The sequence below is a fragment of the Macrobrachium rosenbergii genome, chromosome 57, assembly GCF_040412425.1.
Source record: "Macrobrachium rosenbergii isolate ZJJX-2024 chromosome 57, ASM4041242v1, whole genome shotgun sequence".
NCBI lineage: Eukaryota > Metazoa > Arthropoda > Malacostraca > Decapoda > Palaemonidae > Macrobrachium > Macrobrachium rosenbergii.
Genome location: NC_089797.1, coordinates 15,138,391 through 15,165,394, shown reverse-complemented (window position 1 = coordinate 15,165,394; position 27,004 = coordinate 15,138,391). Strand labels below are relative to the sequence as shown.

Below are 27,004 nucleotides of genomic sequence, written 5' to 3'. Positions count from 1 at the left end.
ATATATATATATATATATATATATATATATATATATATATATATATATATATATATATATTCCGTTTTTATTCGATGTAATTTTACATTGACATCATTATTTATGTAATAATATAACATAACCCAGAACAGATAACTACAAATTTATCCTCTCTCTCTCTCTCTCTCTCTCTCTCTCTCTCTCTCTCTCTCTCTCTCTCTCTCTCTCTCTCTCTCTCTTTTACATGACAAGTGATCACTAGTCACTAAGGTACCAAATTGTTTATCTGACACTTTAATATTAAATAGTTGGTGTATATAAAAATAGAGTGTATAGATAATTCGAAAGGCAATTTTCCCTGGTCTTTCAGGCCGCGAGAGATATCGAAATTTTTCAATTATCTTTTGGTAATTTTTTCCCATTGCGTTTTATGGAAGTTTTATGTTTCATTTTTGAACATACTACAAAAAAGACAAGTATATATATGTAGATTGAGATTTAAGCTATTGCATTTTTTTTTATCAAAGGAACTGGATTCACGAAGAACCATAAAGGAAAATTATCGAAATGCAGAAATACGTCTGAGGTTCATGTATGTTTTAGTTTATGATTTATTGTTCAACAGCTGGTATAAATATTAGTAAACTACTTATCATGTGAAAGGCTACTTCTCGTTGACTTGAATGAGGCTAACCCAATATATTTACCTCAATGAAGACATTTTTTCGCGAGTGTTATTTGCGGTAGTCGTTTGAAATTACTCATCCATAAAATTAACTCCGAAATCAGCGTCATATCATCGAAAGTTCAGATATGTTTTTCTTGTGATTTATTGTTGGACAACTGGCGCATGTATTAGTAAACTATTCATCACGTGAAAGGCCATTTCTCATAGATTTGAATGAGGCTAAATCTAATTTATATATCTCTATGAAGACTTTTTTTACTAATGTTAATTTGCGGTAAACTTTTGAAATTGTTCACTCCCAAAACAAACACTAAATTCAGCGTCCTGTCAAAGAGAGCCCAAATACATTTTTTTTATAATTTATTGTTTAACAGCTGTATTTATCACGTGAAAGGCCATTTCTCGTGGATCTGAATGAGGCTAATCCAATATATTTACCTCTATGAAGACATTTTTTGGCAAATATCATTTGCGATAAATATTTGAAATTAGTTATCCATAAAATTATCACCAAAATCAGCGTCCCATCATAGATTATCAACACAGATATGTCGAAGAAAAATGCCATTCTTGAAGAATGCCGTCACACGTACAGCAAGTGAATCTGGGCAAGATATGACTTGGCAGGAGATCGAATATGGAAGGTCTCAGTGACAGGTGATTATTTATTAGTTCAATAACACCATTGGTTATGTCATTTTAGTGTATGAAGTCATAAAGTCATATCTCAAATATTTTATCTTGACTCATGTCAGATCAGAAGTGCTAATAGAATGTAAACATAGCTGCTGTGATTTAAAAAAAAAATACTTCTCCAATTTTAGAGCATATAAGTTCTCTCTCTCTCTCTCTCTCTCTCTCTCTCTCTCTCTCTCTCTCTCTCTCTCTCTCTCTCTCTCTCTTATTAAGCATTCTCAAGAATAGTCAGTTATGAAACATTTTGCTTTGTTCCAGCTGTGTACATCGTACAAATAGGCCCTGATGTATTTTGGTGAAATATACTAAATGAGTAAATATTATGCAACATAGACTAAGTCACTGAACTGCAAAGTTTGCAAATATTACCATTCCCTTTGCCAAAAAAAAAAAAAAAAACCTGAAATGAAAAGATATCCGCCTCTGATGAAGAAACATGTGGGGTAAGCGAGTCTTTCTTATCCTAGGTAATACCCAGAAAACTTCCCCCCACCAGGTGTTATGCTAATTTGAGAATCCAGAAGAAAATCAGCACCCTTTTTACGCGGTAGAGTAAATACTCTCTTCTCGCAGGCAAAATCTATTTACATTTTCCTCCCGGCAACTTTTTTTTTCCTTCCTCTTCTTCTCTGCTGAGGGAAGGGAGAATTCTTGACTGCCGCTTCAGTTTCAACTTTTTTTTATGCTCCGTTTTTAACCTCCGTGCTTTCTCTTTGCGATCTGTCATGAGGGATGTGAATCATTAGAGTGCGCATTAATGCGCGTGAAATTCTGTCGATCGTCCTTTGTTTCCTTCTTTGCTGCTGAGGGAAGGATTCTTGACTACCGCTTCAGTTTCAGCTTTCTTTTTTTTAACATTTTATTTTTCAAACCTCCATGCCTCGCCTTTGCGATCTCTCATGAGAAGTACGAATCATTAAAGTAGGCAGTTAATGCGCGCGAAATATTATCGACCGTCTTTTGTTTTCAGCGTCAGGGAGTTTGTTTCCTTCCTAATTCGCCGCTGTTTACGGAGGGATGAGCTGAGAGGGAACACACATATTCTGAGTCACGAACTCTTCACTCTTCGCCCTCACTCCTATCAGTTCTCTCTGGTCTCTGTCCCGATGAGGAAATCTGGGAAATACCCGGATGTTCGAGCTTTATTCACTCCTTTCCCAGGCAGTTTTTCTACCTGTCTCTTCCTCTGGTTTGCAGATGTTTTACATGTTTGCCTGAAAGTGTAATTTTTTTTGTATATCATGGTTTATTTTTATTTTAACTTTTGTCCTTAGATGCTATATGCTATTGCATATAAAATTGTTTATAAATAAAAAGGGTATGTTGTTCTGCCTTCACCTGTCATCATTTATCCCAGCCATAATAATATAATAATAATAATAAACATCATCATCATTATCATCATCAGAAGAAAGGTGAATTTGGTAATGCCAAAGATAACGCAGAAATGAAGATTACAGTGATAAAAATAATAGTAAACTTGTTAAGGTAAGAACTGGAGAAGGAAAGAAATATTCGATTTTTAAATTTCCTTGGATAAAGATATGAAAACGTGGCGATATAGGTTTGATTAACGAGAATTTGATGGATGAAAAAAGGAAACATTTAAAATCCACCGATATTTTAGAGCATTAACGATATCATTTAAAAGTGTCCAAAATTTATGAAATTCCCTTTGGCAAAATAGTTCGTTCTGTTGTCGGTGAGAAATGCTGTTGAGTGTTGTGACGCGAACCATTCGTGTTAACTCTGACAGTGTTTTCATAATTGCAATTCAAATAATGATCACTTAAGCTTTCATCTACTGTTTGTTTTCCTCTTTTACTATTACGTAATTGAAAGAATTCCTCAGCCATCTTTGTAAAGTATTTTATTTTTCTTTTAAAGGAAAGCTAGAAAAAATCTAGTCATCGTAAAATTTTGTGCATAAAAAATGCCTTCGTATGAAATAATAACTAGAAAATGTGCCTTCGTTTCATAGGAAAATATATATGCTTCGAGAAGAAAATTCTTCCTTTCTTATGTGAGTATAGCTCTCGTGAAAAACTATTTCATTTGTCACTGGAGTTGAGTCTCAAAAATGGTGCATAGTCCCTCGTCATTTCAACCTGGTAGGCAGCATGTTACAATCAATGAAGGCCTGAGCTTCTTAAAAATGAAGAAAAAATATAAGTATTGCGCACCTTTCTGGTTGCCTCTTTATTGCAAACCTAACTTTGTTTTAACTTTTTTCCAAAAAGAATTTCCTAGTTACCACCAATAATCACTCTTTTAGTTCTTCTACCTCAGCCAAAATACTTGCCACATGTTTGCTTTTGTAGCACTTCGAATTCTTCAACTTTTTTGTTGATTATTAGCATGACTAACCGGCATCTTCTTAACTATCGACCCATATTTGACTTTTCTTTCTTATATATGAGCCTTGATATTCTATTTATATAGTTGAAAGCACGAACCTTGGTTGAAAGAAGGCCCTACTTACGATTTTCGTGAAATCTTTGTCATCATTATTCTCTTTCTCTATCTGTCTCTCTATTTCACCCCCGCATCTGCAACCCAAATCAGTCAGCTAACAACCATATACATAATTTAATGTATAGGTCAACAAAAGTGTACCGGATTACAGGAAAATATTCCATATCGTCCGCTCACGTCCAATTCGGGAATCAAACGCAGGTACATCAGTTTGTTAGCTGAGTGTTGCTAATAGTTTGTTAGGGTACCAGAGAGAGAGAGAGAGAGAGAGAGAGAGAGAGAGAGAGAGAGAGAGAGAGAGAACAGGCAAGGTACAATAATCTCTACCAGAATCTGTAGCAGGTAATTGACAGCAGAAATTCAATTTATATCTGGCCCAGAAAAGTATATATCTGCAAAAGTCAACCAAATGTATATGCCGTTTAAAAACGCTTTAATAATAAAATGGGTAAACGTACATGTAAACGGTCATAGAAAACTTGAATGGTAGCATTGACCTTTACAACTGCAATTTAGTCATCAAGAACAGAAGCGAAAGCCTCGTTAATGAAATGAGTAAAAGAAAAGTCCCGTAAAGATTGGGTAAACAGATAACGAAAGACCTTCCATGAATAGGAAAGCGCGCACATTTTCCTCGCTAGGGAAGCGGTGGAACATTGATAAGGCAGACAAGATCGATGTTTTCTTTTACCAGCGCATAAAGGTCACACTCATTTTACTGACGTCCGTTTATTTCTTTTTTTCCTTTTGCACAGCTGCAGCTTTTAACCAGGACGAAGCGAGCTTCATTCAAGAATAATTTGCTTGTGAAGGATAAAGGGAATATTATACCAAGTTGAATTATCTTGAGATCAGGCCGGTAACGTAAGGTATTGGGTGAGCAGATGGAATTCAGAATTACCAAGGTACAAAGGGATACATGGATGGAGTTTAACAGTACATGCATGAACACACACGCTCATACATCTATATAATTATATATATATATATATATATATATATATATATATATATATATATATATATATATATATATATATATATATATATATATATATATATATATATATATTATACATATATATATATATATATATATATATATATATATATATATATATATATATATATATATATATATATATATCCAAGTAGGGTGAGTCTCGACTCAGGTACAATCTCGAAGGCGAAGGAAAAGGGCACCATTGTTACAATTAGTTTATTATGCCGACGAAGGGAAAGGGCACCATTGTTACAATTGGTTTATTATGCCGACGTTTCACGACAATTGCTATCGTCGCATTTTCAAGGCTGCAATGATTAAAAAAACCTTCTTTCAAAAAGTCACATTAAAACATCGATGAATACTTATAAATTATAAGACAAATAAAAACGGGGAATAGGCACAGGACATACCTAAACCGCAGAAATAATAAGACTAAAACAAGTTTTCTCAAGAACCCAGGAAGTGCAAGAAATGATGAGAGAAGAAAAACATAAACAAAAGGTTAAGCGATGAACAATTGGACAGAGGTTGTTTGAGTATTTATTGTTGGGACCGTCTTCTTTATAATAATAGATTCTAGTATATTGAGTTTATTTTCATTTTGGGCTTGTCCTATTGTAGAAAATCTTTATAATTAATATCAGTTTTGCACATTTTTACATGACTTTTTATATTTGAGTGCTCTCGATTAGACAGTTTACATCCAGTTCAGTAGCTTACACCTGTATGGGAGTCTATGCGAATCCATAGTAGCCTCCTCGTGCATCCGACGTATATCCCACGGTCACATCCTGGGCAAACATATTTTTAACGTTGTTCGAAGACAAGAGATGGCTAAGACGGTCCTTGAATTTAAATATTGATCCGTTAGTGCGTGGATTCTCGGGTATCAGTTTCAGGTCTACAGCTGAGAACGTTCTTTGAAATATGGCAAGAAATTTCTTCCTAAAGGTGTTGTCATTTAGGTAGGGGAAATTTGCATACATTTTCATTGTCGGTACTGTTGCGATGGTAGGAGTTGGATTCATTCTGGCATTCAACATTTTATAGAGCCTTCTCGAGACAAGCCTCGTAGGAAAATAGTTATTCCTGAAATAAGTAGTTAAGAATGTAACTTCAAGATGAAACATGGCCCAGGTTAAGGAATTAGTAAAAGCTCTTATGTAATAAAGTTGAAATAGCTTTCATTTTGATTTTGAAGTTAAAAAAAACAAGAACTATACAAATTCATACCTAACCCTGTGAAAGTACCTATTCGGAATACACCTGTATAGAAACCATTGTTATCTCTGGAGACAAGGACATCGAGGAAAGGGAGCTTATTGTTCGTCTCCCTCTCCAGAGTAAACTTAATGTTAGGATGCTGGCTGTTAACAAAATCTAAAAACACTTCTGCGCCGTGCTCGTGTCGAAACAGAGCAAACGTGTCTTCTAAATACCTCCGGTAAAATGAAGGAAGACAGCTCAGGGGACAGTTATCCATGATGCCCTCCTCCAGGGAGGCCATGAATATATTCGCCATGAATATATATATATATATATATATATATATATATATATATATATATATATATATATATATATATATATATATATATATATATATATATATACAAACACTTACAAACATTAAGCTAAAAATGTCGCTTAATATCCAATTCGCGCTACTTCGGGAATATCACCTAAATGGAATTATAAGTGATAAATGGATTGCTACCTAAGTGACTCGGCCATTCAACAGTACCCTCCTCAGTGTTTTATGTTTTTTTTTCAAATTCTAGAACTTTTAATGATGTAACCATGGATTATGAAACTTTGGGAATAAACTTGTAATCAAATAACCTATCAAAGTATTCATGTCCGGCTTCCTGTTTGATGTATATACTGTATATATATATATATATATATATATATATATATATATATATATATATATATATATATATATATATATATGTGTGTGTGTGTGTGTGTGTGTGTGTGTGCGTGTGTAAATTAAGGTTTATCACTTACACAATTATTCTGTGCATTAGTACAATTAATAACAGGACCTCATTTAAACTGGATGGTATCTAGCGGAGATATTTATTCAGATGCCACCCAGTTTAAATGAGGTCCTGTTATTAAGATTATATATATATATATATATATATATATATATATATATATATATATATATATATATATAAATAAAGCAAATATGAAGAGTGTACATGACATACAAAAGAGCAGTCGGTACATGATAAAGTACACGGAAACATAAATATATATATATATATATATATATATATATATATATATATATATATATATATATATATATATATATATAGCAAATATGAAGAGTGTACATGACATACAAAAAAGCAGTCGGTACATGATAAAGTACACGGAAACATAAAACAATATAGAGCAAACCGTGTACATCATGCGTACGCGAGGAAATGCCCTTTTTTAACCTGAAATGCTAATGTTTACATAAAATCACGCGTTAAAAGATAATACTAAAGTAAACTAAACACATTAATCAAATAGTCATAGATATGTACATGCACAGACTGACGTAAACATCACAATTCTTTGCTAATAATTTTAAAGAGTTACGTAAACACTATTCTGTACATACGCGAGGAAAACACTTATAATAAGGCGCACCTTAGCTCAAACCTATGTACATTAGTATACATACATGTAATTATACATATCAACGTATCACTGAAAGCACATGAATCTGTCCGTCTATTCGTCCATCCCATGAACAAACTGATACACTCTTTCCCCCAACGGGTGATGACCTTTCACCTTTCTTCCTCCCTTACGCCATCATTATCAGTTATCCGTTGTGGCACCCTCCTTAACCCCATACGCATTTCGTGACTGGCGTGGGGTCAAAAGGACGCATGATGCCTGTCCGCATGACGCAGGCCAGCCAAGGGTTATGTGGAGTTTCATAAGCGAGTTCATTAATAACAACAGGGGAAAAAGAACGCAGGTGTTTTCACTCTCTGATATATTAATTTGATCCTCTCATTACCGCCGGCATATCGCTTATCAATCAGAAGAGCCAATTGATAGCTATATTTCAGCATTCCCGTATGATGTATGTTTTTTCAGTACCGTTTGAAGCCGCGGAATTTTATAGATTTCAGCATCAAGGCGACTCATTTTTTTGAATAAATATCAATTCGTGTAGACTCGCAGAGTCAGCTACTGCTGGAAGGCATAATGTTATTTCAACATTTGCATTTACCTTTACTTTTTCTTGTCTAATAACTGATCTCTTCTGTTTTTATTTCCTATTGTCTACTATAACTTCTTTCATAGGAACGCCATATTCTTTGGAAACTTGACTTTCAAATCAATGGCCCCTGCTGACTTGTTCCATGTGGATAGGGGTTTATCTTGTGGATAATAATAATAATAATAATAATAATAATAATAATAATAATAATAATAATAATAATAATTACATTTATATATCCGATGTAACACTATTGAAAACAGATGATGCTCACACGCGCATACACACACACACACACCCGGCTCATTTTTGCGAGGTCTGAGGATCGTTCCCGGCTATAGCTCATCCCGATATCATCAGTGGATGCAAGCGTCTTCCTGAATCAAGAAAATATGTGGGCCTAGCAACTTCATCCCTAAAGACCTGATGAGAAACCATAAGGTGTACCCTTTTGGGTGTGGATGTACATATATACTATGCATAGGAGTTACGAGGATAAGTAGAGATTAATTCAGGACCATAATTCAGAAAAGGTATGACGCTTTCGAACTTGAATAATTAATACGTACTGCAGAGCATTAATATTCATTTGTCTTTACTTATATCAGGTGTGTACACTGGAATACAGTCATGTACGCAATCATACCTTGACTTATATGATATATCAGCCATATCTCTTTTTACAAAAGGTCTACTTTAACTATCTGTAAAATAATATAAAGACTATATTTTACATCATATTTTGATTTTATAAGTTGAAATGACATGTTACTCGGAAGCAAATATACTTGTCAACATCTTTTCTAAGCTGGAAGGTTGACTGACATCAGCTGGCCACTCCCACGACAGAAGTAATTCTTCAGGAAAGTCTCCCCTCTCTTTTTAGCAACTGTAAATCCCTTTTTTATTACCCATCATGAAGTTGCCGGTAAGATAAGGCTCGACCTGACTCTAATGTGGTTGCTCTCTTGCACGAACTCGAAGTCCTTATAGATATGCAGATGTGACGTTGATTGATCATCAAAAGATAATCGTCCTGCGGTGGCTCTGAAGACATTACGGACGGTCGATGATTAGTTTTTTCTTTTTTTGTGGGAGATTCTAACAGCTGTCTTTCACTAAGTTTGGACTCTCTCTCTCTCTCTCTCTCTCTCTCTCTCTCTCTCTCTCTCTCTCTCTCTCTCTCTCTCTCTCTCTCTCTCTCTCTCTCTCGCTTAATGGTTTTTGCCCTGATGTATGAGTTAGATTATGAAGGTTTACAAGCGTTTTGAATTCTATGCCAGTCGGGGCTAAATGGATTTTTGCTGTTCATAACGTGAAAAGTAGTAATTTGATTGTGATACGCCTTTCCAAATAAAATTACTAAAACTCATCATGTTTGGACTTATGCTCTTTTCTATAGAATTACGTCTAATGTAGTCATTTATGTAAATAATATAATATATATATATATATATATATATATATATATATATATATATATATATATATATGTATGTATATATATACAGTATATATATATATATATATATATATATATATATATATATATATATATATATATATATATATATATATATGTATATATATATATATATATATATATATATATATATATATATTATATATATATATATATTTGTGTGTGCTCTATATATATATATATATATATATATATATATATATATATATATATATATATGTGTGTGTGTGTGTGTGTGTGTGTGTGTGTGCCTGTATATATATATATATATATATATATATATATATATATATATATATATATATATATATATATATATATACACTGTGTGTGTATATATATATATATCTTTCATTTGCTGACTAACTGCATTATTTTCAGCGTTTTCCTGTGACCGAAGCCAATTTCTGATATAACAACACAGTACACCAGGTACTGCACTGTCAGTGGTGTAAGCCAGGGAATGTTTAGATATGTACCTAATCGCAAGGATTACTGTTAATCCGAGAGAAGGTTAATACCAGATTATCATTCATATTAACCTGAATTGTATTAGTTGCACAGGTGCGGGATACGAACCAATAACGGTTCGGCGACGGCCTGATCTTCTAATTAAATTTTCAAGATAATTCCGAATTTAGTCAACTATTTAAGGTAAATTATTATCTGTCAGTAGTATCTGTTGTATTTTTGATGAAAATACACTCATTGTAATGGAAAATATTTTTGATAACTCGCATTTTTATCCATTTTCATTTTTCGTGTAATCAGAGTAAACTTCAACGAGGGATATTTTGGCCTTCAGTATTTTCGTGTGCCACCATAGTACTACTCCCCTGGCTCACACAGTAGTGTAAAAAAAAAAAAGAACAAAAATCCATTAAGCCCCTGGGGTCAATACTTGCCTTAGCATGTCGGCATTATCAGTCGTCCTTGTTGTGTTGTCAGCACGGAAAGGAAATCCAGCTGTAAAAGGGAGTGAATGTTGCAGGAATTTAGTTCGAGGTATTGGACGCTGATTCCCTCAGGAATTCCTGAAATAAAGGAGTCAGGCGACGCTAGTCGTATCAGGTGAATTTTGTTCTCGTTCTGGGCGGAAAATTATTACACAGGGCATTGCATGGGCATGCGTTACCTTCATTTACGATCGGTGTTATCATTGTATTATTTTGTTAATTAAAAACGGAGTTTTTCCATTTTGAAAGAATTAAAAGCAAGAGAAATAAATTGAAGGTGGGAGCTGTGAATTATGCTACAATGTTTATTCGTGCAGAAAAACTGGCAGGCGTCATTCTGATTAGTACATTGATTTCGGGAATATGCTTAAATTCGTCGTTGATAGCGCACTGGAAGAACAACACACACCCTGTATATATATATATATATATATATATATATATATATATATATATATATATATATATATATATATATATATATATATATATATATATATATATATATATATATATATGTGTGTGTATGTATGTACGTATGTTTATGTGTTTATATATGTATGTGTGACTCAAAAGAGGTAACCTGATGATGAGGGATTTATTCTGAACCCCATAATGACTATTATGAAATTCTAACGAGGCAACGTTACTACCAAATGCTAATGAACATAATTATCATTCCAGCAACTATCGTATGATTTTACATTTGGAAATAAAATACTAGATATTTGTACCTTTGCATATGGAAATGGCCGAGGTTGTTGATTGTTTCAGACATGAGGTGGTCAGTGTTTTAAGCAAGATAACCTTCCAGCGTTTTAAGATATTGAAATTAGTATCCTTTCCCCCCTCCCCTCTTTTTTTGTACTTATTTATTTTGCATACTTTGACTCATAGCTATTCATTAGAATCTTATATAAATGATAAATTAATGTTGAGCTTGGAGTTTAGTAGTCAAAGTCACACTTAAAACCATTCATAAACATGTATTGTAATAAATCACCTAATTATAATAAATTCTGCGTTAAAATGTATAATGTATACAAACAAACAGGTAAAATCAGATTGAAAATGAATAATAAGACAGTTAAAATATAATAAAAGTCAGTGGTTAATGGATAATAATATTTTTAGTTGTGTAATACTGCCATTACGTAAAACGGGCTATAAAATTTAATAGTAGGTTGGAAATAAAATAAAACCGCAAACCATATGAGACCACAATACCTGGAATATAAATATGAGTATTTCAATATGAATATTTTCCTTAATTAACATTACTATTACTGGTCTGTAACTAACATTCCTAGTATTGGGATTAAAGATGACAGTCATAACATAATGTGAAAAGTGAGATTTATAAATGGAAGAGTATCATAGCACACTGAATCTGAGTCGATTTGGTTGGCTGCTGTAGTTAAGGTAAGATTGTATACATTAGGTAAAAGTTTGATTAACTGGGATTAATACACTTTTAGATCAAGGTGGAGGCATTGTTGGATTCGGGAAATATAAATAAAAAACTTTAATTTCTTACTTTATGATAGTTAGGTGAAATAAGGTGTGTGCATAAATTTTAGCGCTTGTCAACACATCTCTGTTTGAAACAATTAGGCTTTTTCGTTCAGTTCTCTCCAAAGTTAACTCTGGATTTTATTCTTGCCTTAATGTGACGTACATTAAAGCAGCATTTTTCTACCTGATAACTTTCTGAAGATATTCCCTTTCACATTCTCCAGTTTATCATCCCATGCATTCCTACTCAAAGGTTGTTACATCAAATATAATATCTCTCCCTCAAAGTTTGGTTCTGTGAATTCCGAAGTTTACCTCGTCTGGAAGAATACAGATTTTTCATCTGTGCTTCCCCGAGTTGCTAATTGCCATTCTTTCTCGTGTCTTGAGGTCTAAAGTACACTCAAGGAAGGCTGTGGGTGGAATTTATTTTTAAGAAGTGGAAGATCATGTCTTCATGAAATGGTAGACTATAATAATAAAAATATTACATTTCTTATGATCCAACTAATTGAACGTCAGGAGACACTTACATTAAACAGGAAACACCTCATATATGTTGCCTTTTCATCAGATATTTTAAACAATATTAAATCCAACATAAACTTAAAAGCTACTTTAAACTATAGAATCTCATTGAAATATTTTAAAAAATACTTAAAAGTACATTTTAGTAAAATATCATCACTCAATACCAGATGGCAACACCGCCTCTAGCTTTAAAAAGGGGAGGGCCATTTAAACTCCGCTGAGTCAAATAGCTCAGTTCAGTTTGAATGAATACCTTTAAATTCTTCCCGCAGAACGAATTGTTTAAAATCAACGCCCCCCCCCCGTCCTCCCCATTCACTTGCGTGAGTCAACGGCCACCTGAATCTCCTGAACGCCATCAGGGCATTTAAATCGCGCCTGGGGTTCACCCTAGCGGGGTCTTGATTGAATATAGTCCTGAATGTAGTTTAGGCCAGAGGCCAAGCACTGGGACCTATGAGTCATTTCAAAGCTGGAAAGGAAATTGAGAGTATGTAGGTCTGAAAGGTGTAACAGGAGGAAAACCTCGCAGTTGCACTATGAAATATTCGTTAAGAGAAGGTGGATAGCGAGATGGAGAAAGATATGAATGGAGGTACAATAAGAGGAATGAAAGAGGTTGCAGCTAGGGGCCGAAGGGACGCTGCAAAGAACCCTTAGTAATGCCTACAGTACACCGCATGAGGTGCACTGACGGCACTACCCCCCTACGGGATGGGGGGGGTCTTGATTGGCGGAAGTTTAAATTCCGTCTTTGTGTTTAAGGCGCGAAGAAAAAAAAAGCGATTTTAGGCCGATGTGATTTTGTTATTGATTTTTTTTTATAGTTTTAGAAGTAAAGCATCTTCTTTCATCTCTGTATTATTTTTAAGTACATTATTGCGAAAATTTATTTGAAAGTTCATTAAATATATATTTTCCTAGCAACATGGGATATTAGACGCTGCATCCAAGTTATTTTGCAACTACAGTGAGTATACTATACGGCTCACTATTTATCGGTAGACTGTGAGTTAATTTGGAAAAATTAATGTTATCCCATTTTTTAACATTCAACTTTTTGTGAGTATTTACAAAAAGCATGTATAATATTACTTCGCATCCTGTACTTTACTTAACATGTGTCGGGCCAAGTAACGTGACTGAAATTGCGGCCACGCTTAGCAAAATTTTCCTACTTCTTTGAATTCTTTTGTCATGTAAAGTTAGTGTACTATCATTGAAAATGCTTTTCTTTAGTGTGGTTAATAGTTCTGCCTAGAATTCATTGCTTTCAATAAACATGTTAATCAAAACCGCACCACGTGTTACTTCCTTTCAAAGGTAAATGATCGACTGTCATTAAGAGTTTTCCCGGGCAGTGCCGGGTTGGTCAGCTAGTATATACATATATATATAATGTGTGTGTATGGTGTCTGTGTCTGTGTGTGTGCCTGGAATTGTATATGAGTGCGTCCATTCACGCATATCACTTGGTATTCCTCAGTGATTTCTCATTGACTTTCGTTAGTGAGTTTGAAAGATAATTCAATCCAGACAGGTCATTACAGGGTCATAGATTTTATAACTCTTTCGGGGCCTTCCTCCTCTTTGAATTTACGAGCCTGCTTACATCACTGTGACATTTTCATAATGACTGCCTGTCTGTTTGCAAATGCCTGTTTAATGCTGTAGAACTTATGGAACTAAATCGTAGAGCGTTATGGAATATAATTCCTTTTAATTGTGCGTTCTGGGGCATTGCTTAGTATTTCATTATCAATACTTTTTTTTACATAATGACTTTGGTTTGTCATTGAGTTATGTTGCTCATCTGTTCGCTGCATTTTAACTTTTTACTTAAATTATCACCGTTTATATTAATCTCTCTTTTTTTTGTAAGTCCACTCATTAAGTTTTGAATAGTCCCAAAGCTTTTCGCTCTCGCCTTTATAAAGCAATAACAGAGGGTAATTTTTTTTTTACAGGACTCCGGTCCTTATTCATATGGGCTTCCATGCCCGTTAACTTCATATTGAGAAGGAAAAAAGCCTTCAAAGAGGGGAAAGAGTTCTGTTTTGTAGGATTGGGGGGGAAGAGGGGTTGGGGAGGAGAGGCTATTATTAAGGTAATCATGACCCTGCCAATGGGGTCGAAGAAATCCCAGTAATTGGTCCCTCCGAAAAACTCAGTCATACCCTCATAGGATCGGGCGATTTCGGCTGAGTTAGCCGGGAGATTGGTCGTGAAAACTTTATTGGATCTTTGATAAGCCAATCGTGTCACTTTTTAGGAAATGGGAAGAAAATGAAGGAACGAGCCTAGGGAAGTTTGAGGAGTTTGAAGAAGGTGGTGATAGGCTTGACATACAGAATTGTAAGGAGAGAGAGAGAGAGAGAGAGAGAGAGAGAGAGAGAGAGAGAGAGAGAGAGAGAGAGAGAGAGGGGAAATGGTATGATCAAAAGTATTTGTGGAAAGTTCAATTGAAATCATGAAAAATATTTCAGGTGAAGATTTGTTAGGATTAACTATTCAATTATAAAGGCTTATTCTTTGATGGGAACGTAGGAGGGTCTATGGAAACACGAAAATCGACCAAAAGATTTAGCATTTTCTGGAATTCTTCAGATTCAAAGTTAACGATCTTATCCTTCAGGTTAAATCTATTTAGAAGGATTTTACAGAATAAGATATGAGCTCAGGAGAAAAAAGAATCGTTTTATTATTTAGTGTTCTTATTTGCTAGCTTCATGATTTTGGGCTCATTTTAATGATTCAAGTATCTAAAAAAGTAAAAGGTGTTTCTTACAATGCAAGGTTACAATATTCTGTAATGTAATAGTTTTCTTCATGTTCAGACCTTCAGCTTAAAACCCAATATCTTTAACAATTTACTTTCGATATTTTTATTTCTTTGTGTAACTAATTTTGTAATGTGTCTGTCAGTCTAGCTGTTATCGAAGGGATGGGGATAAAAAAATATTGAGTCTTAAAATGAAGTCTGAATTCTTGTTTTTGAGAAACACATAGAAATGTTATATGTCTGAATACTGAAACCATAGTAAGGAAAAGATTATTTTTCTTTGTGTACCTGAATTGTTTGAAATGACTAAAAATAATGAAACTAACAAATTAAGAGCACTAAATTATAATACAGTGGTTTTCTCCTGAGCTCATATCTCATTCTGTAAAATCCTGTTAAACAGATTTTCAGTATTAAAAACATTCTGTGATAGGAAAGGATAATTTTTGAAAGACGTAATGATACGTAAGCAGTGAGTCCATAAGAGTGGATTTCAAACCCATACTAGCAATCAATAGAGAGGAAAGACAATAACTAAACTTCATCCATTCATTACTTATGAAATACACAAACAATTACAAGAAGGGAAGTCCCTTGTCTCCCAGCAGGGCCATGGCGGCCGTTTGAAGTCTGACGCGACCTCCGTGGGGTCATCTTCGGAAGCAAACACGGTCCTTTTGATGGCTGTTTGAGGAAGACATTGTCCTTCCGACGTATCCCCGCGAGATCAACAATGCTGTGGGAGTTGGGAATTGCATTTCGTAGCTCATCACAAAGCGACGAAGTTCACGGACATATGAGGAGACTATGGAACTCAAATGTGATCTCGTATTTTGAATCTCTCTCTCTCTCTCTCTCTCTCTCTCTCTCTCTCTCTCTCTCTCTCTTCTCTCTTCGTCATATTACAGCTTTGATTCAGATCTTATTGTTTTGATCTCTCTCTCTCTCTCTCTCTCTCTCTCTCTCTCTCTCTCTCTCTCTCTCTCTCTCTCTCTTTCTTCGTCATATCACAGCTTTGAATAAGATCTTATTGTTCTCTCTCTCTCTCTCTCTCTCTCTCTCTCTCTCTCTCTCTCTCTTCTTCATCATATCAGCTTTGAATAAGATATTGTTTTGATCTCTCTCTCTCTCTCTCTCTCTCTCTCTCTCTCTCTCTCTCTCTCTCTCTCTCTCTCTCTTTTCGTCATATCACAGCTTTGATTAAGATCTTATTGTTTTGATCTCTCTCTCTCTCTCTCTCTCTCTCTCTCTCTCTCTCTCTCTCATATCACAGCTTTGATTAAGATCTTATTGTTTTGATCTCTCTCTCTCTCTCTCTCTCTCTCTCTCTCTCTCTCTCTCTCTCTCTCTCTCTCTCTCTCTCTCATACCGCAGCTTTGATATGTCCTATTAAATCAGCTCACTGACTACTGACTTGCGAAGTTTTATTGTACAGTATACTGTAAGGTCATCATAACAGACGTCTGTCTGTCTGCGACCATATCTCCACTATTTTCGATAAGGTTATATGTGGTCACTGTCATAGCATCTTATCGGTGTCTAATGTTACAGCAACAAATTATTTAAGGCCTGATTGCCTGCCGATGCCTTATTGTTTCATGATTATCAGTCTCAGAAGGAAGTTCATCAAAGATTTAAGGTTTTTTTTTTTTTGTCAATAAGGGCCTTTCCATATCTGGTTTGCTATTCATGATTTTTCCCTGATTGATTTCTTTTTTTATTTTTTCCTTTAATAAACTGTTTCATTAACACTTGTTATCTATATGTATTTTTTGTATAGTCCACTTCCATAACCTATCCATTATTTCCTATATCTTCTATAATTTTTTGCCTCTTAGGTCGATTTTCTTCATCACACCCATTGTATTTCACACCACGCACTCAAGACTTAGAGAAGGTCAAACGCTGCAGGAGAGCACAGAATTGCGTGCCAGAGGTCGGGGAGGAAACAGTACTGGTTAACGGTATCATGACCGCGTTCCCAGGAACCAAAAGTGAGGTAGTAACTAATCCCTTGGAAAACTCAATCATGCCGTCATCGAATCCGTCAATTACATCAAAGTTAGCTGGGAGATTGGTCATGAAAACTTGGTCAGATCTTTCATTAGCTAAACTCAGGAAATGGGAATAAGAAGCAAGGCAGGAAGGAGGCTGAAAGAATCTCTGAGGAAGTGGTCCCTTTTTTGGGGGGGAGGGGGGACTGGGGGGAGTGTTTGTAATCATGCACCCTCTGCTCTGGCATACGGACATGCAACTTCATGTGAACAGATAAAGTATAAAGAAATTAAGCGAAACTTGACCTACATTGTTTGGAAAATCTCGCGTAATATAATTCATAGCTGATCTGATCAATCCAATCACTGTTTATATTAAACAGATTTGAATAATTATATAGACGTAGACGCTGTTATCATATGATCAGAATTTGTCTACGTTTACAACCCCATTCCTCTTGAATACGGACTGTACATGAAAACGGCCACTATATTTCATTTGTACAATTTGTCAATATTTGTGACCTCAGGCAATCGATGTGCTTTTGCCGGTTTATCAGTTATAATATATATATATATATATATATATATATATATATATATATATATATATATATATATATATATATATATATATATATATATATATATATATATATATATATATATATATATATATATATAATTATATGTATATATACATATATATATATATCATTTTATTTATATGTATATATATACATATACATACATGTACATATATGTATCAAATATCTCCCGGTTAGAACATATTATTTCTAGTTGTCTGTGTATTGTAAAGACTAATGAAATTTCACTTTGTTCTTCAGCTTCGGTTTCATTTGCCATGCGTTTAACAAAGTCAGAGCCAATACCAATTTAAAAAAAAAAAAAAAAAAAAGGGTATTTCCATAACCACCGTAAATGAATTTAATCATTCTGTACAGCCAGATTACTCTCAATTTTTCCAAGAACACAGACGCAAATTACTAATTTTAAGAGTTTTACATTTTACATCATTGATAACTATTATTGCATACCGACATGATTTAGGGAAAAAAATGAGAGGTAAACTGGCTAAGCTAACTGTGAAATGAATTCTTTGAATTTCATGTTACAAAACAAGTTAAAAATCTTTTTTTTTTTATCCCTATACAGCAGAATAAAATCTTTCGTAAACGGAGCAGTAACGCGAATGAACGACTTAAATAAACTGCCAAAATGCAGATTATGTAAGTAATCGTTGAAAAGTTTAGCAACTTTAATATTAAAGTTTTAAAATTGATTTTAACCACCAGATAATAAATAAATAAAAAGGACCATCCCATAGTCAGAAGGACAGCGAATGAAAGTCGGAGTTGCATTCGACCTCGTATTGAGCCATCTGCAGGACCAAGCACGGTCTCTTTGATGGTTGTTTGAGAAAGGCAAGCACCAGCGTCCCCGTGACGCGCCCCCTTCAGGTCAAAAATGCACTGGAGTTGAAAATCATACTTGATGAATCACCGCGAAGTCTTGAACTTTGTTGACAGTGGCGACATCTGTGGAACGGCAAAGAGACCTCATTCATTTAAATCTCTCTCTCTCTCTCTCTCTCTCTCTCTCTCTCTTTTCGTCTTAACTCAAAAAATGAAGCACAATCTGTGATGCCTGAATCTTTATGCTCCTGAAAGCAGTACTTTCAAACATAGAAGGTCATTCAACTTTCCTCTCTCTCTCTCTCTCTCTCTCTCTCTCTCTCTCTCTCTCTCTCTCTCTCTCTCTCTCTCTCTCTCTCTCTCTTCGTTTTAACTCAAAATGAAGCACAATCTGTAATGCCCGAATCTTTATACTCCTGAAAGCAGTACTTTCAAACATAGGTCATTCAACTTTCCTCTCTCTCTCTCTCTCTCTCTCTCTCTCTCTCTCTCTCTCTCTCTCTCTCTCTCTCTCTCTCTCTCTCTCTATTTTCGTCTTAACTCAGAATGAAGCACAATCTGTGATGCATGAATCTTTCTACTCCTGAAAGCAGTACTTTCGAACATAGGTCATTCAACTTTCCCTCTCTCTCTCTCTCTCTCTCTCTCTCTCTCTCTCTCTCTCTCTCTCTCTCTCTCTCTCTCTCTCTCTCTTTAACTTTCCTTTTGTAGAATGGAAAGAACGAATAGGAGACTGTGGTTGTATTTATACATATAAAAAAAGAGAGCAATAGTAGCGCAGAAGATAAGAGGCAATTTGAAAAGCTATTAGATATGCTACTAGAACATAGCATTCAGCAAATAAATCACCTGCCAACAAGAAAGGATAATATTTTAGACCTAGTATTTGTGAATGAGGTGAACTATGTTAAAGAAATAATAGTATATAACACGCGTATTTCGGACCATAATGTCATAGAACTAACAGTCAAATCCAAAACACATGAAAACAGAGAAAAGCAAGAGACAAAAAATGGGAAGGATATGGAAATGCAATTTCTATAGTAAGAATATAAATTGGTCAAAAATAAATGAAGAATTAAACAAAGAATGGGAAAACATATTTGTAAGTGATAATATACAGATAAATACCGATATATTATATAAAATATTAGAGGAAATAGTGGAAAAATATATACCGAAGAAAAAAAGTAAACATCAGTCACGAATTCCAAGAGACAGAAGGATCTTGTTCCAGAAAATTAGAAAGTGGAAAAAAGGTCTTGCAAAAGAAAAGAATGCATGGAAAGTGATGGAACTAAAAAGTAAGATAGAAAATGCAGAACAGAAGATTATACAATCAAAAGAAAATGAAAAATGGAACCTAGAAGAAAAGACCCTACAAAATAACAAGCAAAACCCTAAAATTTTTTATTCATATGCAAAAAAGATGAATAAAATAAGAGTAGAAATAGGCCCTCTAAGAATTGAAGGGCGATTAACGAATGAAAAAAAGGAAATATGTAACATATTAGCAGAAAGATATAAGAGTGAATTTACACCTAGAATTGACAATGAAGATAATGATACAGAAATAAGAGATGAAAATATTGAATCCATATCGGATATAGATATTACAGAAGCCGATATTGTGCAGGCTATTAATGAAATTAAAAATGGATCAGCACCAGGTCCAGATGGCGTACCTGCCATATTGTTATAGAAAGTGATTCATTCAATCGCAAAGCCGCCAGCAATATTATTAAGACAAAGTATAGATACAGGCAAGATTTATGATCGAGCATAAATTAGCATATATTACTCCTACTTTCAAAAGTGGTTCAAGACTAGAGGCAAGTAATTATAGGCCTGTGAGTCTGACATCTCATATTATGAAAGTTTATGAAAGGGTAATGAAAAAAATATAATGAAACATTTAATGAAAAATAGATTGTTCAATATAGGACAACATGGTTTTGTACCTGGAAAAAGTACACAAACCCAACTGTTAGTCCACCATGAAAGCATATATAAAAATATGATAAATGAAAAAGATACAGATGTGGTTTACCTAGACTTTGCAAAAGCTTTTGACAAGGTAGATCATAATATATTAACGAAAAAAATTAGAAAACATAACATTGTTGACAAAGTAGGAAGATGGATAAAAGAATTTTTGCAAAACAGAAAACAGATAGTGATTGCAAACGATGAGAAATCAGATGAAGCTATGGTAATATCCGGTGTACCACAAGGTACGGTGTTAGCTGCATTGCTGTTTGTGATTATGATTGCAGACATAGACAGTAATGTTAAGGACTCAGTAGTAAGAAGTTTCGCAGATGACACAAGAATAAGTAGAGAAATTGCTTGTGATGAAGATAGGAACTTGCTACAGAGACCTAAACAAAATATATAAATGGGCAGAGATAAATAGGATGGTATTTAACTCGGATAAATTTGAATCAATGAACTATTTTGATAAAGTAGGAATGCTATATGCATATAAAGGACCTAATAATGAAACAATCACAAACAAGGAAGCAGTTAAAGACCTTGGTGTGATGTTGAATAGGAATATGTTATGCAATGATCAAATAGCAATTCTATTGGCAAAATGCAAAGCAAAAATGGGAATGTTGTTCCGGCACTTCAAAACAAGAAAAGCTGAACACATGATTATGCTTTATAAAACGTATGTACGTAGTCCACTTGAATATTGCAATATAATATGGTACCCACACTACCAAAAGGATATTGCACAAATAGAGAGTGTACAAAGGTCATTTACAGCTAGAATAGAAGAAGTTAAGGACCTTGACTACTGGGAAAAACTATAATTCTTAAATTTATATAGTCTTGAAAGGAGAAGAGAACGCTACATGGTAATCCAAGCATGGAAACAGATAGAAGGAATTACCGAAAACATCATGGAGCTAAAAATATCAAAAAGAGCAAGCAGAGGTAGATTAATAGTGCCAAAACTATACCAGGAACACTAAGGAAAGCACACAGGACATTAATCCACCACGCACCAGCATCGATAATGCAGCGTCTATTCAGTGCACTACCAGTTCATCTGAGGAACATAACAGGAGTGAGCGTAGATGTGTTTAAGAATAAGCTCGACAAATATCTAAGATGCATCCCAGACCATCCAAGACTGGAAGATGCAAAATATACCGGAAGATGCGTTAGCAATTCTCTGTAGACATCAAAGGTGCCTCACACTGAGGGACCTGGGGCAACCCGAACGAACTGTAAGGTCTGTAAGATAAGGTAAGGTCTCTCTCTCTCTCTATTTTCGTTTTAACTCAAAATGAAGCACAATCTGTGATGCCTGAATCTTTATACTCTTTATATATTTATTTATTTTTTATTTTAGTTTTTTTTTTTTTGGTTTTTTCTTTTTAATAAAATTTATATGTAGTTCTGTTTAGCAGAATTTTAATTTTAATTTTTATAACACACTATAAAAGTGAAAAGATCACATTTAGTATTCGGCGTCGGTGACCCTGGTAGTTGTGACGCCAGATAACCCACAATTAATCAATCAATCAATCCTGAAAGCAGTACTTTCAAACATATAAGGTCATTCAACTTTCCTCTCTCTCTCTCTCTCTCTCTCTCTCTCTCTCTCTCTTTTCGTTTTAACTCAAAATGAAGCACAACCTGTGATGCCTGAATCTTTCTACTCCTGAAAGCACTACTTTCAAACATATAAGGTCATTCAACTTTCCTCTCTCTCTCTCTTTTCATCTTAACTCAAAATGAAGCACAATCTGTGATGCCTGAATCTTTATACTCCTGAAAGCACTACTTTCAAACATATAAGGTCATTCAACTTTCCTCTCTCTCTCTCTCTCTCTCTCTCTCTCTCTCTCTCTCTCTTTTCGTCTTAACTCAAAATGAAGCACAATCTGTTATGCCTGAATCTTTATATACTCCTGAAAGCAGTACTTTCAAACATATAAGGTCATTCAACTTTCCTCTCTCTCTCTCTCTCTCTCTCTCTCTCTCTCTCTCTCTCTCTCTCTCTCTCTCTCTCTCTCTCTCTCTCGCTTCGATTGTTCGTATCCTTCATTGCAAGTTACAGATTCTACGTGGGTGATTGACGTCATTTCGTTGCCAATGACGATATATTGTTTGCTTAACATTTGTTTTTAACCAGTGTCGCGTAGTGTTACACTTAAAGCTATATCAGTCGCAGAGTGTTATTGCAGCCAGAATGAATCGTAGAGCTGTGAAACCTGGAAAAAGATTAAGCATAGTTTCTGCCTTCGATTATACGAAAGAAAAGTGACCCGTATAAGATTTTATCAATACTTTCCATAATTTGAGGCTGGTATTAAGATTTTGAACCAATGATTTGTCGAACTAATTCACTAGCATTAAGATAAAGACTTTCGGTCAATAATTGTACAGTAATGGTAACCGTAAAGCAAAACACATTCTTCTCGTTAAGATTATGATTTTTTATATATGTTTACTAGTTGTATTCATATGAATAAAGTTTTGAATTTGAATCTTTTAAAAAAGACGAATTGAACCTGAATGATACAAGGCTTGTACTTTTGCTTCTTTTTATGCAAGGTTTTCCATATTTAGGTCATGACAACAATGACACCATTCTACTTTGACACCGTTAAAAACATTCATAAAGGTTTACAGATACTGTAGAAAAATATTAAAATAGAAATATAGTTTTTATCATATCGGTTCTGTTGAAAGTCTTATTCGGTTTGTGAGTGTAAATTGTCTTGTGTTTGAATATATTATACAATATCCATCATTTACAAAAAGGACTGAGAGAAATTAATTTTTTCCTTAAGCAAATGCAATAATTTGCAAAATTTGTATACTAAAATATAAAATTTTTTCAATACTTTGCCAAAAGAATGTAACAGTCAAACATTGGAATAGGCACTGTAGAAGTACTTTGAAACTGTTTAGACTCAACAGATTTGAAACAAATTTGATGATTTAATTAATTAAGGAAATTGATGGATATATCCGCTAATAAACCATCTACCTTCATACCTTCAGCGAGAACAGAAACACTGCCACTGCCACGTTCATCTTTCAACTCCCGGATCAGGAATGAAACCGTTGTGCAGAAAACTCCTGCAACATCGTCTGTTCATTAAACCATCCCAAAACGGTTATCTTTATCGTATTCAGTATCCTGCAAGACCTGTAGATCTTCGCCTGTCTCGTATATGCACCCTGTCATTTATCCAAATCAAGTTCTTGTTCTTTTCTTTCTAGAACTCCTCCTTAAACTGTCAAGTTATTCCCACTATTACCGACCAACAGCTTATTCTCTCAAAGTGATCTTACAATCAAAATGTGATCCATCTTTGTCCACTTCTGCTTTGTATCGTCATGCATCTCTAACTTTTATCCCTTCTTATTCCACACATGAATTGCAAAGAAAGGGTTTATCTTTTATTTGCATTCAACATCCATATTCTATTTCCATCGAGGAGAGTTTGCTCAAAGCCCTCTTCACAGAGTCCACCTGTTTCCAGGGGCGTTTTTCTTCGCAACCTTTTGCAGATACTTCTATACCTATCTTGATTTATCTATTCATTCTTCTGTCATCCGTGCTCATATTCAGTTTACCATCATCCTGAGCCTTAAATTTCACTTATCATCTAATTCTATCTGACGTAGAACTCACAAACACTTTCAAACCATCTTTCCTGCTTTGCAAATTCACTACCATCAGCTTGCGCAACATCACCAGTAATCATCAAACAATCCACACTAATTTTAAAAAGTATCTATTATTTCAAGATTTTGTACATTCTTCTCCCATAACGATCCAACTTCTCTGATTAATTCCCTGGTCAAAATATTAAATAGCCAGAATGAAATAGGAGAAAGTCTTGTTTTACATGTACACGTGCAAATATATACAGTATACACAGTATATATATATATGTATGTGTATGTAAATGTATATATCTATTTATGCTGTGTATATATACGTATATATGTATATATATTTATATTTATATATATATATATATATATATAAACTTACATACACACATATATATATATATATACATATATACACACACACACATATATATATATATATATATATATATATATATATATATATATATATATATATATATAACATAATGTCAGATTATTCTTCCAACCGCAGGTAGTTGAGAAAACAGATCTACGGTTATTTAACAAATTGTTTATATTGTTTATATTAAAAGATTGTTTATATAATTGACTGGACATTTTAAGAAAGTACGTCTTATCATCAGCGATAGAACTAACAAAATTACTTATTTTACATCAATCCTTCATTACACCAGTACGGGCTCTTGGTCTTACAGAAGCCTTTAATTGACAGAGGAACCTGTGGAAGAGAAAACTTTGGTGTTTCTACGAAAATAAAAATAAAAAAGACGGGGTTAAAACACTTTAAACTTTGCAGTGCCCCTCAGTAATAGAAAAAGTAAATAGCAGCAATTGTTGGTGCAGTAGTTGGGTTCAGGAAGAAGGGGGAAAGTTCGGGAAAAGTGAGAGTAAAAAAAAGAAAATATCGATGGGAAAAAAGTATTCGGAGGAATGATTAAGTAATTTTGACTATTATTTGCAGGGAGACCAGAAAGAACAAGTAAAAAATGCGTCGAAGTTTCTTCGGCGCAACCGAGTTTTCTGTACAGCCGCTACAGCGTATAATCTAGGCCACCGAAAATAGATGTGTCTATCAGTGGTCTCGATGTAATGCTGTATGAGCCGCGGCCCATGAAACTTTAACCACGGCCTGTCCTATATCGTTGCCAGAAGCACGATTATGGCTAACTTTAAACTTAGATAAAATAAAAACTACTGGGGCTAGAGGGCTGCAATTTTGTATGTTTGATGATTGGATGGTGGATGATCAACATACCAGTTTGCAGCCCTCTAGCCGCATTAGTTTTAAGATCTGAGGGCGGACAGAAAAAGTGAGAACGGACAGACAAAGCCGGCACAATAGTTTTCTTTTACAGAAAACTAAAAAGGAAGAACATGGTGTCAAAAAAGATAAGGATTGAAAAGTGTTAGCTAAATTTCCTTTAGCTTTAAGTAACTAGAGAGATAAAGGGAATTGAAGCAATTTCGACTGCAAGTATAAGAAAGACTAAATAGAAAGGAAAAATAAATATGCAAAAAAAAAAAAAAAAAAGGACACAACCCCAGAAGGCGAAGAAAGCGAAGCAATTCGTCCTAACAACGCCGGCATTCTGTTATCGGATCTATCATTATCCAATTAGTTTCAAGGAATATTGCTCGTCAAACCTCAATATATCTTCAACGAATCATAAGCATCACCTTTCAGAACAATGAGAAAATAACGGGATAAAATCCAAAATATCCTACAAAAACGTTGCAGTGATGTTTTGAGGTATCCGTTACATTGGTTAACTCCAGGCAGTGCGACATGATTTAATATACTATATAAAGACCTACAAGACTTGTAGTTTTCTGTAAAAGAAAACTATTGTGCCGGCTTTGTCTGTCCGTCCGCACTTTTTCTGTCCGCTCTCTGATCTTCACAACTACTGAGACTGAGGGCTGCAAATTGGTATGTTGATCATCCACCCTCCGATCATCAAAAGTACCAAATTGCAGCCCTCAAGCCTCAGTAGTTTTTATTTTATTTAAGGTTAAAGTTAGCCATAATCGTGCTTCTGTCAACGATATAGGACATGCCACCACCGGGCCGTGGTTAAAGTTTAATGGGCCGCGGCTCATACAGCATTATACCGAGACCACCGAAAGATAGATGTATTTTCGGTGGCCTTGATTGTATGCTGTACAGAAAACTCGATTGCGCTGAAAAAACTTCGGCGTATTTTTTACTTGTTTGTTCTTGTCTTGTAATATGAAATTTAAAGAAATCAGTCAATGGCTTTGCAAGTTGACCTCTCATTTTGTTCCTTAAATTATCCATCTCAGTAATGACTACGGTATAGGGGATGAGTCTGCAAGCCATTCAATTTTGCCTACAGATATAATCTTGCAGCATTTATGGCGATCGTGTCTGGCTTGAATTTCGATCACAGATTAATATACTGACGAAACTAAATATTGCTTCATTTTGCTGAATTGAAGATGAAGGTTATATTTTCATTTTGTAGATACTTTTATTTTGTGGGGTCAGTTGGTAGTGCCATACCTCTCATTTCAAATTCCTGTTTTAGATCTCGATGTGATGTAGTGATTTA

General features: G+C 34.5%; 1 protein-coding gene across 5 annotated transcripts in view; it reads left to right on the top strand.

Annotated features, from left to right (window-relative positions):
• Positions 1 to 27,004, top strand: part of LOC136837027 (Kv channel-interacting protein 1-like) — a 923,431-nt gene that overhangs the window by 782,458 nt on the left and 113,969 nt on the right. The window lies entirely within an intron of this gene.